Here is an 18,354-nt window from a genome sequence, read left to right on the forward strand (position 1 = left end):
GAGTAAAGGGTAGAGAGGAGCAGACGGACAGCAGAACTTCTCTGTGTCGCACAGGGTTAATTTCTGTCTATCTGTTGTGAATCATTCGAGTTTAAAACTGTCACTATTCTTCAGTGCAGCCATGCATTTTGGCACAGGTCTAGAATCAGTGTAGTGAGTTTCCTTGAATAACATAAACTGGAACTAAATGAAGTCTGAACTCTGGAAAGGAGTAACTTGGTACTGGTTTTGAGTAAGACATGGAGAAACGTCCTGACAGCTTGCAGCTGTGACAGGAGCAGCTGAGCAGAGGGGTGGAACTGGCTCTGCTAAGTACACTGAGGTATTCGTTTATATTAAATCCTGTAGCAATAACGGTCTTGAGGATTTATGAATATGAATGAAATAGCCCTTCGAGAAGTTTTGGTTAAATGTGTGGAAAGGTAGTTGGTGTATCAGACGGGTACAGTGTCTTAAAACAGGTGTGTACTGGTTTAGTTTTATCATAGGAGAAAGCACAGGATTTTGCTAGGGGAGTATTTTATAAAGGGCAATTGCTCTTGATACAGGATTTGAAATGCTTTCAAACCAGACAGTCATGATCCAGCAGCGAGATACTTCACATTTTCATCGGTTACATCAGGTTTTCTCTTAATGTCTCTGCCTGCGCGTGGGAATGGCCGGCCTTGAAACGGCGGGCGAGGTCCTACCCCTTGTTCCCCAGCTGATGGAAATCCACCTACAGGTGGGCTAAGCTTTGGCAAACACAAGCTTCGACATTTGAGCAGACATTTGCGGGTCTAATTCTAGTAGAAGGTTAGCTATTTCCAACATAAAATGTGGTGAAAACACTGCTTTTTGTCCATGTTAGAAAAAATAAGACGAAATTACTCTTCCTCTTGTGTTTGGCTTTGCGTACAGTAGCTGCAAAGCTTAGTGAGGATTGACTGTGGTGGGGGTTATTGTGTTCTGTTCTGGTGAAGGTCTGGCCGGGCTGGGAGTGCTGGCGCCATCTCCACGCTGCGGCGGTCGCCCAGAGCGGTGCCGGGCCGAGGCTGGGCGCTGCCGCCACCGCCCCGGGCCAGGGGCTGGCACGAGGGCCGCGGGGTCCGCTTGGTCTCTCCTGTGCTCTCAACCTCTGCTTCTCCTGGGATGAAGAAATTGCTGTTGGACTTTAAAGAAAACGTGAGGCCTCGGGGAAGCAGCAGAAGTGTAGTGAGAGGAGGGGTTTGTTGGTGGGGCTGATGGAGGAGAGGGCTGCGGCGTGGCTGAGGGGCTGGGAGAGGGTCCCTTGGCTCCTTGTCTCGGGCGTGACGTGGCACGACACGGGCTGTCTGCCTTCCCGGTGGCACGCGGGCTCAGGGAACGCAGCGCAGGCGGCTCGGGCCATGCCCCGTGTCTCCACGCGCAGCGAGGTGAGCGGCAGCGCTGCTGGCGTCACGGCTGCAAAATGTCCTGGCTTTGCCGAGGCAGTCCTTGCGTTTGCCATGCTGTGCCCGGCCCAAGAGGAGCCATCCCCAGAAACCTCCCCACGCCTGGCGTGTCCTGCCTTGTGCCGTACCCCCAATGCCTGCACCGCACTTGCTCTGACGCGGGGCTCGTCCCTGTGCCACTGCTGTCATGGCTGCTGTGTCCACGTGAGGCGGCCGGAGGGGTGAGCTCTGCTCGGTGCTGCTGCAGCCCCAGCTCCTGCCGCGCCGGGGCAGAGGGTGGCGTTGGGGCGTCCCTGTGTCCTCCGCCGGCAACGCCTGCCCGGCTCCTCCGGCTGCGGCACGGCCTCGTGCTCCTGCGGCGGATCGGGTCACGCCTTGGGGAGGTTTTATACTGTGGACTAGGAAGAAAGTTTATTTTGAAGCCAATTGTACGGATTGCTTCTGAGTATTATGGCCTTCGATATTCTTTTATGCTCTGTTAATGAAAAGGAAAACAATTGGATACAAATATGACAATTGTGCTGATGCTTATAAAACATACAGCTGTAGTTACACAAATGTTGAAAAGATGATAACGATTATCCTTTCGGTTGCAAAAAGATGACTTTCTAATTGTGTTTAGTTCTTCTTAATACCCATCCTCATATTCATGCCTGATGTGTGTCATAGCATGCATCATGTTCCAGGATAATATAAAACTGTCATTAGATATTAGGGAGGCGCTTGGGTATATCCTGCAAATACCAGTCAGTAAAACTATGCTAATGAGGATGTGTGTGAAGCAGTTAGGAGTTAATACATCAGTTCTGAAGTATTAACGTTAGCTAGCCCTTCCCTTGACGATCTTCCTGAACTTCACCCTTTCTGCAGCCCCGTCTCTGACAGCCCCCTCTCCAAGGCCCAGGGGCTCCTCACCTCTCCCTTCCCCTGTCGCTGGTGGCCCCAGAGGGACGAGGTGTTCGAGTTACGGTCTCCCTGTCTGCAGCATTGCCTCTGCGTTCGTGGGAGCCCAATGGTTTTGCCCCGTGTCCGCCGTTAAGGGACAGCGCGCAAAGCCTGTTCCTCACCAGGGCTGCTCCTTGACCGGCTGCGTGCAGGCAGGCGGGCACCTTCCAGCGAAGGCTTGGGAAACCGCGGCGGCTTGGCGACTCCAGAAAATAGCGTCCTGTCACCGGGCCAAATCTGAACTCGTCACAGATATTCGACCTCTCCGATCCACATGGTGTTGAAGGAGTAAATGAAGGTTAGACTAAATACGGGGAGGCTGGGGTTCTCTCTCGGCAGTGAGCAGCGTGACCTTGGGAAGAGCAGTCTGAATTCCAGCTTCCCTCCCTGAAGAGAACAGCCCAGCGGGGATGGTCGTACCAAGAGTGGAAAGGCGAATCCTTTTTAATCTAGCCTTGATTAATTATTCACACTACCTCCAAAGTACTATCGGTGGAAAGTACAAAAAATCAGGCAGAAGAAGGATGTGTTGTAACTTTTGGAGTGCCGTAGTTTGTTTGTATTGCTTTTTATTATGGCACGCAAGGAGAAGAACCAAGGCTTTGTAACAGTCCTAGAAACAGAACACTTGTTTTGCAAACAAAATCCCATGCAAAAATAATTCAGTCTTGTATATGGTCATGCTGTGAAAATTTTCCTCGTGAGTAAAGTAAAATAGACGCTATTTTAGTCTGGTTTATATTGGGATGATAAAAATAGGAATTGGATTTTAACTATGAACGTAGTAGATGGAATATATGCTTTCACATAAATGTCATGCATAATTTCAAGGGAAATACTGTAAGAACTATTGTACCAGTAGAGAAGGAACACATTTCAAATATGGGCATGCAGAAACATCATTTGTATTATTATCTTCTACTTGTATACAATTTTATACAGTGAGTTTTGCATTGTCAGAAGATTTTTTAAAATCTATTTAAAAAGCAGCTACTGTAGGAAGTTGTGAAACTTTCAGGACGTTATTCATTTTTACGTCCTTCGTTTGTAGAGTTTAGGGTCTAGAAATTGTTTATGGAAAGGCTTGGTTTGACTTCAGTGGGAATAGTGCTGGACTTTATCTTGGCAGTCACAGAAAGCACTTGTGCTGTCTCAAGGGAAGTTCCTTACTGGTTCTTTACTTTGAGCCGGGGCATAGTCTCATCAGCGTGTTTGAACCTGCAGGTTCTGGGAGATGGCGACAGAGTGTGTAGAGGACAAGCTGTCATATTTCAAAGAACTATGATATTTAATTCGACACAGCAAGACAGTAACTTGTCTTACAGAATAAATCTGTTGTCAGCAAATGCTAAATTCTGATAAAAATGAGAATTTTTGTAATTGTACATTTTTATATTCCAAAGACTGGATTTAATACTGTATTGTTTTCTTCATAGGTCTCCTGAAAATGGAAAACACTGATGTAGAGAAACAAACAGAATGACGCTTGGCCTTTCCAGCTGTATAAAGCCTTTCCAGCAGCGAGGGGTGAGCTGGCATCCCTGCAGGGTGAACGGCACCTGCAGTACTCTACAAGTCTCATTTTCGCAGTCATTCTGCTCCGCAGGACGATGCCGGACACCACCCGGTTAACTTAGAAAAGAGTGATTTTGCTAGAGTGCGTGGATCTAGAAGATTTGGCACATTTTATTTTGCTAATAATGCTATTCAAAGAATGAACAACATGACAGCTACACTCAAATGCTGCACAGGGTTACACAAACGTGAGTCGACACAGAGGAAGGCAGCCAGTATTTTCAAGAGTTTCTTGAAGAGAAACTGCTGAATTCCATAAACATATGAAGAAGAAGTCTTGGGAACTGAAAGAGATTTACAATAGCATCAAATGAGAAGATGAAGATTATTGAAAATGTGAGGCACAGGCATACTCGGTTCTTTGGAAGCAAGAAACAAAAACCATTTGAGTGTTCATTAGGTCAAGACTTCAATGCTTGACGTGTTGCTTTGACACAGGCTTGGTTAAGACTTGACAGATGGAGGAAACGTGAAGATACCGTAAAGAAAAGACCAAGAACTGTTGAGGACAATAGAGAACAAATGAAGAAATATTAGGGTTGTATTAGCAGTTGATCAAAAATTTTAAGGATGAGAGGTATGTCTCTTAACACTCCATACTATAAATGTGAATGTTAGGCATAAAAGGAGGTTATTTTGATATATTTAAATACATCTGTGTGCTTGGTGGATATTTTCATTAAGTACTTGTTTGTTGAATAAACCAAATCACAGATAAATCATATTCAGCTTCACAAACAGACCAAAATTTTGATTATAGTATTGTAAAGAAAAAGCTCTTCTAAAATAAGAAATACAAACCCAAAAGAAACGTACTGTTTTCTACTCCTCTTGTAAATTGGAAGAGTGAGATGATCTTGGGACTCGAGCAGCTTGTGTAGTTACATACTTGCTTCTGTGGTGAAATACCAGTGCGTGCAGCGAGGGGCGGCCCCAGGAGTGCTGGCGGGTCCCGCTTCACGCGGCGGTACGGAAGCTCCCGCTCCCCAGCCCTGCGGGGGGAAGGCAGCCTTCGCACTTTGCCCTTACTGCAAGAGAAGGCGGCAGGGTTGGAGCTTCGCTTAAAAACAGAGCAGGTGGCTCGCTCTTTCCTTTGCCTCTTTGAATAACAGAAAATAATAATGAAAATTTATACTCTGAGATATTAGAATGTTTCAGCTGTTGCTGAAAATGTTTGCTTAGTAATATCTTGCTTAGCTTAGACACAAGCACTTTAATCTATTTATGTGTTGTATTTGAATGATGAATTGAAATTAGTGATGCAAAACTTTAAGTGTTTCCTAACTTAAGCCGTTTTGGGTGCAAAAAAATGAATCAAGCATGTCACTGTGTATTTTGGAATATATCGTGGTTCAGTTAGGATAAGATCTTGAACCAGAAAGGTTAATTTTTTGAAATGAATGGTAAAAGTAAATTGCCTAATACAGTTTTTCTCTATACCCAGAAATTGCTCTTTTATAATTTTATTTATAAGTATTCTTTTCAAAGGCACTTTACAAGTTGCCATTTGCTCTGAAAATTGACTCAAACATAAATGTGAAGTTCTGTGTTGGTTGGATCTGAGAGATGAGATAATCCATTTCCATTCTGTGTTTCACTGGTGTTTGTAGAAGTTCTGCAGGATGAAGTAAGTTACAGCTGTGCCTCTGACTCCTCAGTGTATGACCTCCGTGTCACCAAAGCCCATCAGCTGTGCTCTTTTGATTTACACTTGTGATGAATAGCAAATTAATAAATGATGCACAAAACGTAATTGAGTGCTGCTCACGCCCCTTAAGCTGTTTAGTCTTCAGGCTAAGTGGAATAAGAAATGATAATGGTGTTGCAAAAGGTAAATCAATTACAGAGAGACATGTGCATTGACGGGAGAAGCTGGGTTTGTCGTGTTTGTCCAGGAGATGGTGAGGAGGTGATGAGATCCTGGTCTGTGAGAACCTTTGTGGAGAATTCCTTCTGTGACTGGAAGCTGATACTATAGGCAAATTTGGAGAATAAGTAAGTTGCAGTTATTTAACAGCCAGTGCAATTTGCCATAGGAACAGCTCGCTTAGAGATGTGGTCGATCACTTGAAGTCACTGAATCAAATTGGATGGATGTCTCTGCATTAGTCAGCCAGAAATTATGGGCTTCATATGGGAATCGCAGAATGAAAATCGGTTGTTATCTAGAAGGTCAGGCTAGGTAATTGTAATAGTCTCTTTCTAGCTGTAAAATCAGCAAACCGGTAAATGCTTATTTTTGTCACAAGCGTCGGTGGGTATGACTCTGAATGCACAGGGGCTGCAGCTCTGAGGAGAAACCCCTTTCTTCTGGTCAGGCTTCTCCCACTGCTAGATTTGTCCCTAAACAGCTGTATTATTACTTCACTAACTGTTGTGCTAGAGTATAATATAATAATTAAAACAAGCACAGGCATTTATTTCTGAGCGTGATTATTCCACACAATCAGGCTAAACCCAAATGCTATCAAGCTGTGTTTCTCTCCCAGGAATAGCTTTCCTACATTTGCAGTATGAGCAGCAGTAACCTGTGCTTCCAGTGGAGGACACATAGGCACTCTGATGCCTCAGCTGAAACACGTTCGAACTCTGAATGCTTATGGAAATGCTGAAATTTCATGTCACTTCCGTAATTTGAACTGAGCTGTCATATAGACACAACGAAAAAGCACTCCTTCGTAGAAATTGTAATACTAAACCCACTGTTCATATTTGCCTGGCTAAAACAAAACAAAATTAGCTACTACACTGTAGTGTGTAGATTTTCTGTAATCCCACCCAGAACAGTAAATATCTGGTATTTCAGATTGAATGGTGTGGCATTAAATATTTATGTTGATAAAATAAGTACTGCAAATCTGGGCAGTTACCTGTCCTTTTTCTTAGAACTAGATTTTTAATACCGTGTAATAATGGGAGGAAATGCCTACATTGTTAAGGTGGCAAAATACAAATCAAACGCTTGACTAGAGCTCCTTGGGGTGCCGTGCCTGGGGCTGTGTCCCCCTGCCTGGGGCTGTGTCCCCGTGCCTGGGGCTGTGTCCCCGTGCCAGGGCTGTGTCCCCCTGCCTGGGGCTGTGTCCCCACGCCAGGGCTGTGTCCCCGTGCCTGGGGATGTGCAGTGCCCGGTGCCGCTCCTTTCCCAGGGATGCATTTTCACCTTCCCTCTGCCCACTTCTGACACAATAATTTTTTCCTAGCTGCTAGCTGTCATTAATGCATTTTCTACTTTGATTAGTTTCCTGTTTTCGTACGTAAAGTTACTTACGCTTCAGGTTTATTTTGCATAAATTATTTGTGTATCTGTGTCACTGTGGAAGTACACCTGATGCGTGTTGGTGGCCACGCTACAGAAATCCTCCTCTCGGCGACAGATCAAATCACAGAAAAATAACTTATATGTATTGTTATTAGTATTAACACCAGTGGTGGTATTATAAAAAAAAGGAATGCAGCTCAGAATATTTGCCTGTAAATAGCCTTTCTCCTCCTAAAATTAGTCTTTCTGGGTAGAATCAATTAATTTTTTAGCAATACATAATTTGGTTAGAAAAAGCTTTCACAAAAATAGAGATAAAATATTTTACAAAAGTCATATGTTAGACAAATATTAAATATTTTACAAGTATATCAGCTGTGCCTGAAACTTCTTTGCTGTGCTTAGTTACCAGTTGAAGGTAATATCTGTAATTTATTGGAGAAAAAGCAATTGAAATACTCAGCATAAGATAAATGATCTTTTTAGCTGGAGTATAGAGTCCATAATTACAGTATGAACAGATTAGGAAAAATAACATTCCATCATATCTCCTGTTCAGCATTTACAGAAATCCTGGGTATTTATTTAATATTTAAATAGCCCATCTCCAAGAGTGTTTTCATTGTTTGATGTGGTCGAGCAGTTCTCTGACACCCTTCATCATTCATCTAGATTATTTTTGTAGGCATACAATATTTTAAAATTCTGTCTTTTTATCTGCTGAGTATTTTTACCCAGGCATTTTGTTAAACTGCTAATGAGTCCCACGGGGCAATATGTTTAAATTAAACATCTATTAATACCCGTTATAAATAATAATAATAATAATAAAAACCCCAAAAGTCTCACTATATATATATATATATATATAAATAAAGCTAAGCTATACTGTTAAATAATAGATGAGGAGCAGGGCTGCCCTCCCCGTCCCTTCGGCGTGGGTGAGCTGGCCGGGAGGCGAGGCGGGTCGGGCCGGTGGGGCTCAGGGGGCCGGGCTCAGCCAGGGACGTGCAGGTCCAGCGGCTTCGGGCGCTCACGCAGGGGTTTTGCGTGCCAGTGCCACGAAGGCACGCCCAGCCGCAGGCTGGCCGCGCAGTCGGCCCCGCAGTGCGGCACGGTCGCTGCGGCCTCACCGGTGCCTGCCCAGCCCCGGCACGGCTCTGCCGGGAGCTCCTGCCCTCCCTGGGATGCAACGGTAGCACCACGAAGATGCCGCGAGTGCCCCTCTCCCCACGTGTCTGACCGCGAGCGTTGTTTTGCTCTGGACGTGCTGTTTTCGTCCTGCGAGCCCTCTGCCTCGGTGGTGGGCTGCGAGCAGGGTTTGCTGGCAGCGAGGCGTGAGTGCCCGTCAGCGCGCACGTCTCCTCTTCAGACAGGAGCGTCCTTCGCCGGCTGGCCGTGGGAGAATTTTTAGCCCGTGAGACTTTGCCCAAGCAGCAGCTCGGCCGGCGGGGGCCTTGGAGCAGCACGGGTCAGTCAGCTGGTGAGAGCAGTGCAGGTTTATACGAGGACTTTCTGTAACGTGTTTTCTGGAAATGAAGGGTTCGGTGCCGCCTCTTGTCTTCCGCAGTGATCGCTTCCCCTCACCGTGCTGCTCACACGGTGCCGGTGCTGATGCCTGCCCCGCTGCAGGTGCCGGCGTTGCAGCTTGCCGACAGAAAGGAAGCGGGTGGGCTCACCCGAAACGGGCCGTTTTGCCTGATCTCACCCACCTCGTGCTGTGGGAGGGCCAGGAGGTCTCCCCAAGGTTTCAGCTGCATCTGAAACAGTGACGGTAGCTGCAGCAAATGCACCTAGCTCTCAGGAGAAGCTGTGGCTTTTGGAGGGGCAGGGATGCAGCTGGGCGAGCATCTCTGTTACCTCCTTATTTCTAACTTCACAGGCCGACCTCCTACCCATGCGAACTTGGAAATGAAATGAAACCCCACTGAGTAGCTTTATCTGGGAATATGAAGTTGCTTACAACTTCATGAAGGACAGGCAAAGTTAATTTTCAGTGAAAAATAAATATTCATAAGTCAGTTTTTTTAATCCTACAGTTTGATAGTGTAAGCCACTAAAACCTTTCCCCTGGGCATCGTGCATCTGGCCACCTTGGTGTTTCAGGTCTTGCCGTTCGCTCTGGTCTCCTGGTGCTGACAGACTGTCGGGTGCCGGTGCCTCGGTGGGTGAGAGATGGTGGCTGCGGCAGTTCCCGCCGGCAGCCGGGCCGGGAGCAGCTCGTGAGCTGCCGCCTGCGGCGTGGGAGAGTTTGCTGCCCTGGGGAGAGGAGGTTTGAGCAGCGATGTGAATGCCCACGGACACGTCCACAGGACACCGGGTCGGGTTTGCTGCTCTTCAGCTGGCAGTGAAGTGCTCCCCTGAAGGAAGGGCAGGACGTTCTCTCAGTTTATCTGGCTGAGAAGCGCTGTTTGGTGACACCGGTGCCGCCTGTGCTTTTTAAGAGGAAAAGGGCACTGAGCGCAGTGGTCTGGTGGGGAGGGGAGGACCCGGTCGGGTCGGTGCAGTCGGGGAGGAGGCCGGGGGGGCTGCCTTCTCCTCGGGGTCGGACCCGCCGTCTCCCCCAGTACAGCACTCTCATGCGGGATTTATGTGAGATTTGCATTGTCTTTCATGTTACTAGCAAAGGGACGGGAAGGTACAGCTTGCTAAGGACTGAGCTCTACAGAACCCTCCGTATTTGGAGAAAATGAATCGCTGTACTTTGCTAGTTAATAGCTACTTGCTTGTGGCAGTTTTCTTGGTCGTCCTTTTCCTTGAATTGTTCAGACAACAGTTTGTTTTCATCTTCTCCGTAAATCGAGTTACTTGGTAATGATATTCTAAAGCTAAATCATGCCTAGTTTGTTTGAGCTGTCCAACGCTGCACTCTTTTGAAAGAGTGTTAGGCCAAATGTTTGCCAAGACCCTGCTTTCATTAGTCCATATTCTTTCTCTGCCTCTTGCTGCTCTTCAGCGTAAGAGGATTTGTTCCTAAATGCTTGCTTGGAAATTCCCTTGCTACTGGTCCTAATCTCTCTGTGTGTTGCGTTAAACTGGTCAGTGCTCTCCCACTGCGCACCCCACAGCTGAGACCCTCTTGGCGTTTCTCCCGCTGGGCATCGCGATTACTTTGCTGTTTACTGGTCTCCTGGTGCCCCTTCATTTTGGGCTGTATTCTTAACATTCACAGATTCCTGCAAAACAAATTTTTCACTGATACTTTAACCTGAATAACCTCGGTGATCATCTAGCTGTGGTTACTCAGTAATGAATATTCAAGCGAAGGACTTCTTTTACTTCCCTTTGTACTTCTCTATCTTTGTACCTCATCTGCTATGGTTTCCTTCCCAAACTCATTTGACAGAGGTTGTTCTGTTTCTTCCCCAGTGCTATCCTTTAACAGGTATATTGAATTCGCAGATGAATCTGTAGACAGCGCTTATTTCTGTAAACACTTTTACTAACATACCTCGTGCTTTTTTTAATGTTCGCTTCTAGACCTTATTGCCATGTCTTTCCTGTCCTCCATACGCTCTCTAGTTCTAGGTAAGTATTTTGCCTGTCCTTTATCCAGCGCCAGGCCAGCTGCATTGTCGTACTAGGAAAGGCCGGGGCGGGTGCTCCAGGTCTGGGCACCCTTCTAGCGCTGTAGGGCAGCCGAGGTGCGGCGGGCTCTCCCGAGGGTACACCTGAGATGTCGCACCCGTTGTCTCAAGAGGAACGGGAGTTACCAGGCTACTGCAATTGCGTCTGAGTGAGGAGTCTCCTGTGCATCAGCTCTCACTCGTGTCACCGCTTTTGCTTGGCATCCTGTTGTGTTGGCAGCTACAGCCTCTTCTAACCTGGACAAAAAAAACCCAACCAAAACAAACCACAAACAAAAAATGAAGAAACAACTGGTTTTCAGTGGTTCACTAATACAGTAATAATAATAAGAAGAATAGTGTGAGTCTCCTGAGCACCAGTAAGGGCTTTAGAGACCAATTCAGGAGTGCAAGTTAAGAGCGTTGGAGGTTTCACTTTAAAAGGACGAAGAACGTTTGGGACGTGCCCTACCAAAACCTGCAGAAAGAGTCACTGTTTATTTTCCCCTGTACTGTAAGCAATAGACCTGACACGTGCTGCCCCAATACCGTGTGTTTTCTGCAGCCGAACTGCCGTGTCGTGAAGGGAACGTGCCCGGCTGGGTACGGAGCTGTGCCCGAGGAGCGCTCCGACCCCGCGGGCTCGCTCCCGCTCCCGGGGAGCAGCGGGGCTCTCTCCCCTCGGTGCGGGCACCCTGCCTGCTCCCGGGCCGCGGGGCTTTTGCTGCAGCCCTCCCCGTGCCTGGTGGGGAGCGCCGGCACGGCCAAGCACGCCAACACCCACCGCAGAGGAAGACGCGTTGGATGCCGAAGGGCAAGGACTGATCCTCTGCTGGCTTGAAGAGCAGGGTGAGAAGCATCGGGCTGAGCGGGGAACAGATGCCGTTAACGTTAATACTCGGCATCTAGCCGTGCTGTGAAGCTGTCTCCATTTTCTTTCTCAGAGTTAGCAGGCTGTAAGGAGTGTGCTCAGACTGTAACGCATGAGTCCCATCTAATCCCTTACTTACTAAAAGCTCAGGAAAAATTGTAATTTGCCTGTTTGTCCTCAATGGCAACAAGTAAAAACTTGCAGAAGGTGCAGTGAGTAAGAGCTTCTGCGGTGAGTTTTGCTACTAGTATGGGGCAAACAAACCATTGAGGCGTATTAGGTAAATTTTTGTTTACCGTTTTAGCTTATTTTTCACTGTTTTAAATCTAGTGTTTCTATATGCTTAATGTTAAGCAACAGTTAGTCCTTTTGAATTAAGTAGAGCAACTGTAGGACGGTTGATCCAGTCTCCAGGTTTTTGGGGAAAACCACTTAAATTTTGCTTGATTAAGTTATACTTCCCAGTAGATGGCAGCATATATTCAGTCTTTATTTAAAAAAAAAAAAAAAAAAGTAAAATCTTTAGAAAGTATGAAGGAAATCCTTACAGAAGTCCAAAATATAATCTCTACAATGTTGTTTACAAGTATCTATTTTGTATATAATCACGGAATATTTGATAACTATTGGTCTTAATGTTAATAAATCCTTTTAGAAATTGCTGTTGAGAAGCACACTGTAGGAGCTCAATAGAGAAAATGCAGTGAAGTGTGCAGTAAGTGGAAGAAAGTCACTGTTTCTGACTGTAGGGTATTTTTTGGGCCTGAAACACAAATGAGAAAGGCAGGGGTGTGGGGCTGTTTTTTCCTGCGGGAAAATGAAGGCCTATGACCCATGCTTTAATCTAAAAGTAATGCTACAGTAAGGATTTGGTTCGAGTTCCCCAAGATCAAATGCACCTTGAGAAATGTTTGTGGGTTTTTTTTTAATTATTACTTTTATATAGCCCGTGCTGCAGTGCTATTTAAAAGCGCCCGAGGATCCCGCCTCTTGGGTTGCTGCACCGCGCGGCGGATCGCCTGCTGCGGGAGGCGCCGTGGCGGGCGGCGGCTCAGCCAGGGGCTCCCCTCAGGGACCCGGAGGGACCCTGAGCCAGGCTGGCTCTCGGCGTCGCTGGGGCACTCTGACCCGCGGGGGCCTAGCCTTGTGCCTTCGTACCTCTAGGGAAAGGAGGGGTTTTCTAACAGAATCTTGTGTGCTTTGCATTCTCTAGGTGTGCTCCCTGGAAAGTGATGCTAATGCAGGAAGACATGAATGATTATTTTGTACTGCTCTTGGCAGTAGTCTCAATATTCTTATTTTCTGTTTATTACCAGCACTTTCCGTTTCCATTTTCAATACTTTACTTTTTTTCTTTAATACATGGCTTTTGTTTCTGTTACACTTATTTATTATAAATACATTATTCTGCTACTGGTTGCACTGATGTCCTTTGGGGACTTTTTCCTTCAAAGATAGGGAAGGAAAGAGGGAAAGAAAAGAGTTTTTCTTCTGCTTTTGGGGCTGGGCAGTGCTGCCCACAGAACAGGCAGATTGGCAGCTTCTTTTATGAGAGGCTCCTTCAAAAAACCACGCTTCATACTGCTCCCCGTCAGTGACTCTGACTTTTGAGGCTACAGGAAGGCTACCTAGATACCAAGGTGCGTACTTGATTTTATGTAAGTCCGGGCTGATAGTGGAGGTCACTTCCACTGGATGGAGCGTGGGGGTCCAAACTGATGCTGCACCTCCTGGTCGTCCGGCCTGTTGCTGATGGGGAGCTGCTGCCGCGCTTACAGGCCATGGCACAGCTCCTGGAGCAGGGTCACTTGCTTCATCTGTCAGACTCCCATGTGTGTGAGTTCAGCCCTGTCCTTCCCAGCGGTCCCAACACAGGTCCAGCCTGAGCTTGTCTTGCCAGGGCAATGGGAGCCAACCGGGTGCATCGCCCCTCTTCTCAAGCAGTGCTTTTACATGAAGTCAGATGTGATCTGTTCATAGAGAAACCACCGTGTTCTCCTGCGCTTTAGAGGCCTGCCTGCCCTCGTTGCTCCAAAATACTTTGCCTTCCTCGACCCGGCAGACACGCTTGCAGGACGTATCAGATTGCTCAGATTTTGAGAGGATGGAGAAACAAGACAGGGACAAATGTTTGTGTTGGCAGGATGCAATGGTTAGGGTTGATATACTGTAGCTGGTTAATACCTGGCCTGGGGAGTTAGAAGCAGCTTGTGTCTTTATTGTTTGTTTTTATTTTATAGCTTTTGGCAGATACCCAGAGAACTAGATGAGTCCCTTTTTTGTTTTCTCCTGTTGCAAAAAAAAAAACCAACAGCCCTATGCTATGCACCACTGAGTATATAAACATAAAAAATAGCCTCTGACACAAAGCAGTGCTGCTCTGTTTCTGCAGGAATGCGATGTACTTCTTGTGTGAACCAGGGAGCTATCGTCATCCCCTGCTGACGAGCGGGGAGCGAAACCCCAGGGCATCCGAGCTCTTCTGCAAGCAATAAATGGTTTCCCCTTAGAGATGACGGGGCTGTGCCTGCAGTGCAGGAGTCGGAGTAACTTCCCAAGTCTCCAGCAGAACCAGGGGTCGATGCCCCGCGTTTGGGTCTGGTTTGTTATCCACAGCCATTTCCTCTGTGTCTTTGCTGTTGAATTGGAGAACACCTGGCAGACACAAATGATGAACTCTGCACAAGGGTGAGTGGTTTTAGGTGATATCACTGGCATTTCTGTATTCAGTTGCCATGAACGCACATTCCTCCCTAAAATACTGGAATTCTGTGAGCGGCACAGCCCAGATAAATCTCAACATTTTCACGACATTTCTCAAAGAGTTACAAGGTTTCACTAGCACTTAGACCAGTAAATGTCTACATTGTTGGGTTTTTTTATAAAAAGAGTCAAGGTGTTTATCCCAGCTGTGGTTCTAGAGGCTTTTGACTCTTTTGTATATTAAGCAGAGAATTCTGGTTTTCCTTTTTTTTTTTTTAAATCCAGTGATTGAATTCAAGACTACTAAAGCAGGACCTTCAGACCGAGAGACTTGAAGGAGGGTGGCAGTGACCTGTGCCATTGAGTCGCCCGTTGCTTCCATGCTGGCTTCAGGCACGGATGGAGTGTGGGTACCAGAGATGCTACCAGAGACCAGCCAATGAAGTAATGAAGTTAAGCTTTTTTCATCTTCATCCATCCTCAGGTATGGCTCAGGGCAGGAGGGTTCCCTGCTGACTGGAGGTGCTTTGAGAAATCTCATGTGTATATGAAACATATGAATGCACACCTAAACAAATACATAATATATCATATATACATCCACGTATATAAGTACGCATACCTATGCACACACGCACACTAGCTGCCTTCCCCCCTCGTTTGAGGCCCTCCTGATGGGGTCCAGATGTCTCTGTACTTGGAAGGAGCCCCAGGCGTTACGGCGTGTCCTGCCTACTTACCTCCGTATGAACAGAAGGAAAGGAGGGGTCCATTACGGTGCTAAAAAGTCTGTGTTGGGTGCTCTGGTGTGCCCACAAGCAGTGCGACTGTGCGGGACCCGTGGCCTGGCTCCTGCTAAGCCACGCTGCCTTTCAGTGCCGTTTACAACAGGGAGCGGCATGGAGCGGTCCTGAGGCAGGTGGAGTGCTGGGTGATGCTCTGGCTCTTCTCCACCTCTATTTTCCCCAAGATTCTCTTAAAGGTAAAGCTGTGGGGTATATTTTACATGCCTGTCTGTAGGGGATGTCGCCCTCGTGCTGTCAGGACTCCCGCTGGCTGCAGGAGTCGGTTCGTAGCCGCTGGGCTTCTTCAGCCCACGGAGCCAGCATGCAGCGTACTGTACGTGACAGATAAGCCAGGTTCTCGCTGAACTCTTCTTGAGCAATTTCTCTAATGTATTAGGGATAAACAATCTTTCTTTCAGAGTCAGGCATGCATGTCTCATTCTAATTATTTTTTTCCCCTCTAACCCGTTTTTGTTCAAGTTGTTGCCACAAGCAGTGGTGATAATGTTCTCTTCCCATTGTTACTATAGAGAGGGGATCTGCTATAATTATTGCTTAAATTGAGTTTTTCTTCATTGAAAATGTTAAAATATCTGTGGATGCATGATAATGGATTCATACATCTACCAAATATGCCACTTGCAGGCCAGGCAGAGACGCTCCTTCCGTCTCTCGGCCATCCTGCTGTTGTGGGTGTGCAGGACGGGATGCGGCCGCGCTGGGGGTGCAGGCAGGAGAGGAGGCACGAAGGCAGAGCGCAGGCAGGGGCTGCTGCACCAGCCAGAGCCGCACGTGAAGTGCTGCATCCTCCGTGCACACACAAGGAGCTGCGGGGCTCATTGTCCTCTTGAGAGACAGTCTGATTTCTCAGGCGTAGTCATTAGCCAGCGGCAGGTAGCTTTCCTCTTCTTCCGCACCCTTCCAGAAGCACTGCGTCTACACTGCCAAAAAACATGTGAGAAAGCACTGCTCCAGCAGCGCTGTCTGTCTGCTTGGTGGCTGAGCCCTCACCCGGATAAAGCTGTCCCAGTGCTTGGGCTACTTGGTGTAATGGGATTTACAGCTGCGCTGGGTGCTTACAGTCAGGCTGCGTCCCTGGACAGTTGTCCGGCAACGTTTTACAGGGCTACAGCTGAGCTCTGATGTACGCGAGGGTGTTCATCTCAGACCCGGCCTGACATTATGGTATTGGGAGTGCTGTCAGCTTTCAAATGTGGTTTAGTATTGTCTGTTTCAAATACAACTGTCCTTAAAGCTTGGCTAGCTCGCTGCCAGCCTGGGCAGGGCTTAGGTCAGCTTCCATGGCAGCTTGCAGCGCCATAAACACTTACAGGTGTGAGCAGGGAAGACTGCTGAAAGCGGGCGGCAGCGGCAGAGAGGAGGAGCTGATGCTGGTAAGTCAGCAAGTTGCTGCTTTGACGAGGCTGCAGAAGCAAAACTTGAGCAAAGAGAGGCACAAAAGCCATGGGCCAAACTGTCATTTGATGGCATTCATTTATTGTGGGATTCTTGCTAGGACCTTGAAAATCCATTTTTCTCCCTTCAGAGTCCCTTTGTTTCTTTCTACAGAAAACGTTAAGAGACCTCTCCTTGGAAACTGAAGCGCGACCCATTAATTGCCCCCCAGATGGCTGTGGAGCAGTGCTGCCCTCGCCTTTGCTGCCTCAGCATAGGCAGCAACAGCTTCAGAGCGGGAGGCAACGCAGGTTTTCTGTGCGTCTCCAGGAGATGCTGCTGCAGGGCCTCGGCTTTAGCGCGTGGTCTGCGCGTTGCCATGGGCTCAGCATGTCGGCTGCTCTGTGTCTGCAGCACAAGCTCCTGGTTATTCACTACCTGGGGTGTTAGGTGGTCACCCAGCCAACTAACGAGATAATGTGGCTTATCTTTTCCCCTTTTAACCGGTTTCCAGCGTGCCCCAGTCGCAGTTGAAGCCCACACCAGAAGGTCCTGTGCTTTTCCCACAAATCCAGACAGGCGTTGAACCTGTTGATATGGGACTCGCTGAGGCGCAGTCTGAGTTGCGCTCAGCAGCCCTCGTGGGGTGTGAAGGCACTTCTTTAAGCACCCGGGGTTTAGGTGTGTGACTCTATGCGTTCATTTCTGTAAGCTGGATTCCAGAGAAAGTGAGATTTAAACAGTGATATGCTCTATTTGTCTAGGTTTTTCCCAAAGGTCTTTGGAAGCTCTTGGCTAAGCCGAAGTAACCTTGAAAGGAGGATGGAAATCTTTAAGATAATTAAGCACCTGCTTTCAAAAACCGGTAGGAAGCTGGGTGGGTGGGAAATGACCTCAGCTCAGCCAAATGCTGATATGTTTATCTTCTGATGAAATTAGACCCTGAATGTGACCCAAATCCATGCAGTCTCAGTCAAGCCCATTTCAAACTTTTTGGTGAATCTCCTATTTATTTGAAACAAAATTCATCTTACTCTTGCATGACCAACAGAGGAGATCTCTCTGGTCTATATTGGTGGCCACTGGGAAGACATATGGAAACACTTTCATGGCAGCTACTTTTCCCTTTAAAGAAAGAAAAAAATAAAAAGAATTACAAATAATTCTCTCTTTTCCTAGCCCCGTCTTTAATAAAAGTCTAATGAAACTATGTCAAAATGGGTGAGTAACTGTTAGATGTATAATTAAACCTTCCTGTGTAATATGGGGCACTGCAAGATCAAATGAATTATGAGATTTCCCTTCTGGATATATTACCTTACCGAAAGCTGTCAATATTTTTTAACAAGAAAGACTGAAAGGATGTGGGTTTTTCAAAGAATAGGAAAGTTGTAAGCGACTTAGCTGTCCAATATTAGCTCTGAAAGAAAAATAGTGAAGTCTAGAATGAAATATTATTGGTTGTATTGACACGTGGGACCAGGCGATGTCTTTAGCTGAGTGGATACAGTATATCTGAAGTGTGGTGGTGGGGGGGTGTTCTGAGCCCGTTGTTTGCAAGTCCATTGCCAAGATTGAGACCTGTAACGGTTTCTGGTTAATAAAAAGAATAAGAATGTGATCGATGGCATTTTAGATACAAACAATGGGTGCTTGATTTTGCCCTCTTTATCACATCCTTAAGGGAAGAAGAAATAGGTATGAGGAGCCCTTCACAGCCGGGGAAGGAAATGAGGCTCTGGGAAGACTTTTGAATGCGACTCTAAACAGATTCCAGACACTGCAAAAGAGCAAAGCAGTTTCTCAAGTGCAGGGAAAAATAAATATTTTTAAAGAATTTCAG

General features: G+C 46.9%; 1 long non-coding RNA gene across 4 annotated transcripts in view; it reads left to right on the forward strand.

Moving 5' to 3' along the window:
• The window catches only part of LOC140654229 (uncharacterized), an 86,195-nt gene that overhangs the window by 15,550 nt on the left and 52,291 nt on the right, over positions 1-18,354 (forward strand). For all 4 annotated transcript variants that reach the window (XR_012043365.1, XR_012043368.1, XR_012043367.1 and 1 more), the window contains 2 exons: positions 3,794-4,509; positions 14,617-14,815. This is a non-coding gene — a long non-coding RNA (uncharacterized lncRNA). The remainder of the gene's footprint in view (positions 1-3,793; positions 4,510-14,616; positions 14,816-18,354) is intronic.

Source organism: Ciconia boyciana, chromosome 7, assembly GCF_034638445.1.
Source record: "Ciconia boyciana chromosome 7, ASM3463844v1, whole genome shotgun sequence".
Classification (NCBI taxonomy): Eukaryota; Metazoa; Chordata; class Aves; order Ciconiiformes; family Ciconiidae; genus Ciconia; species Ciconia boyciana.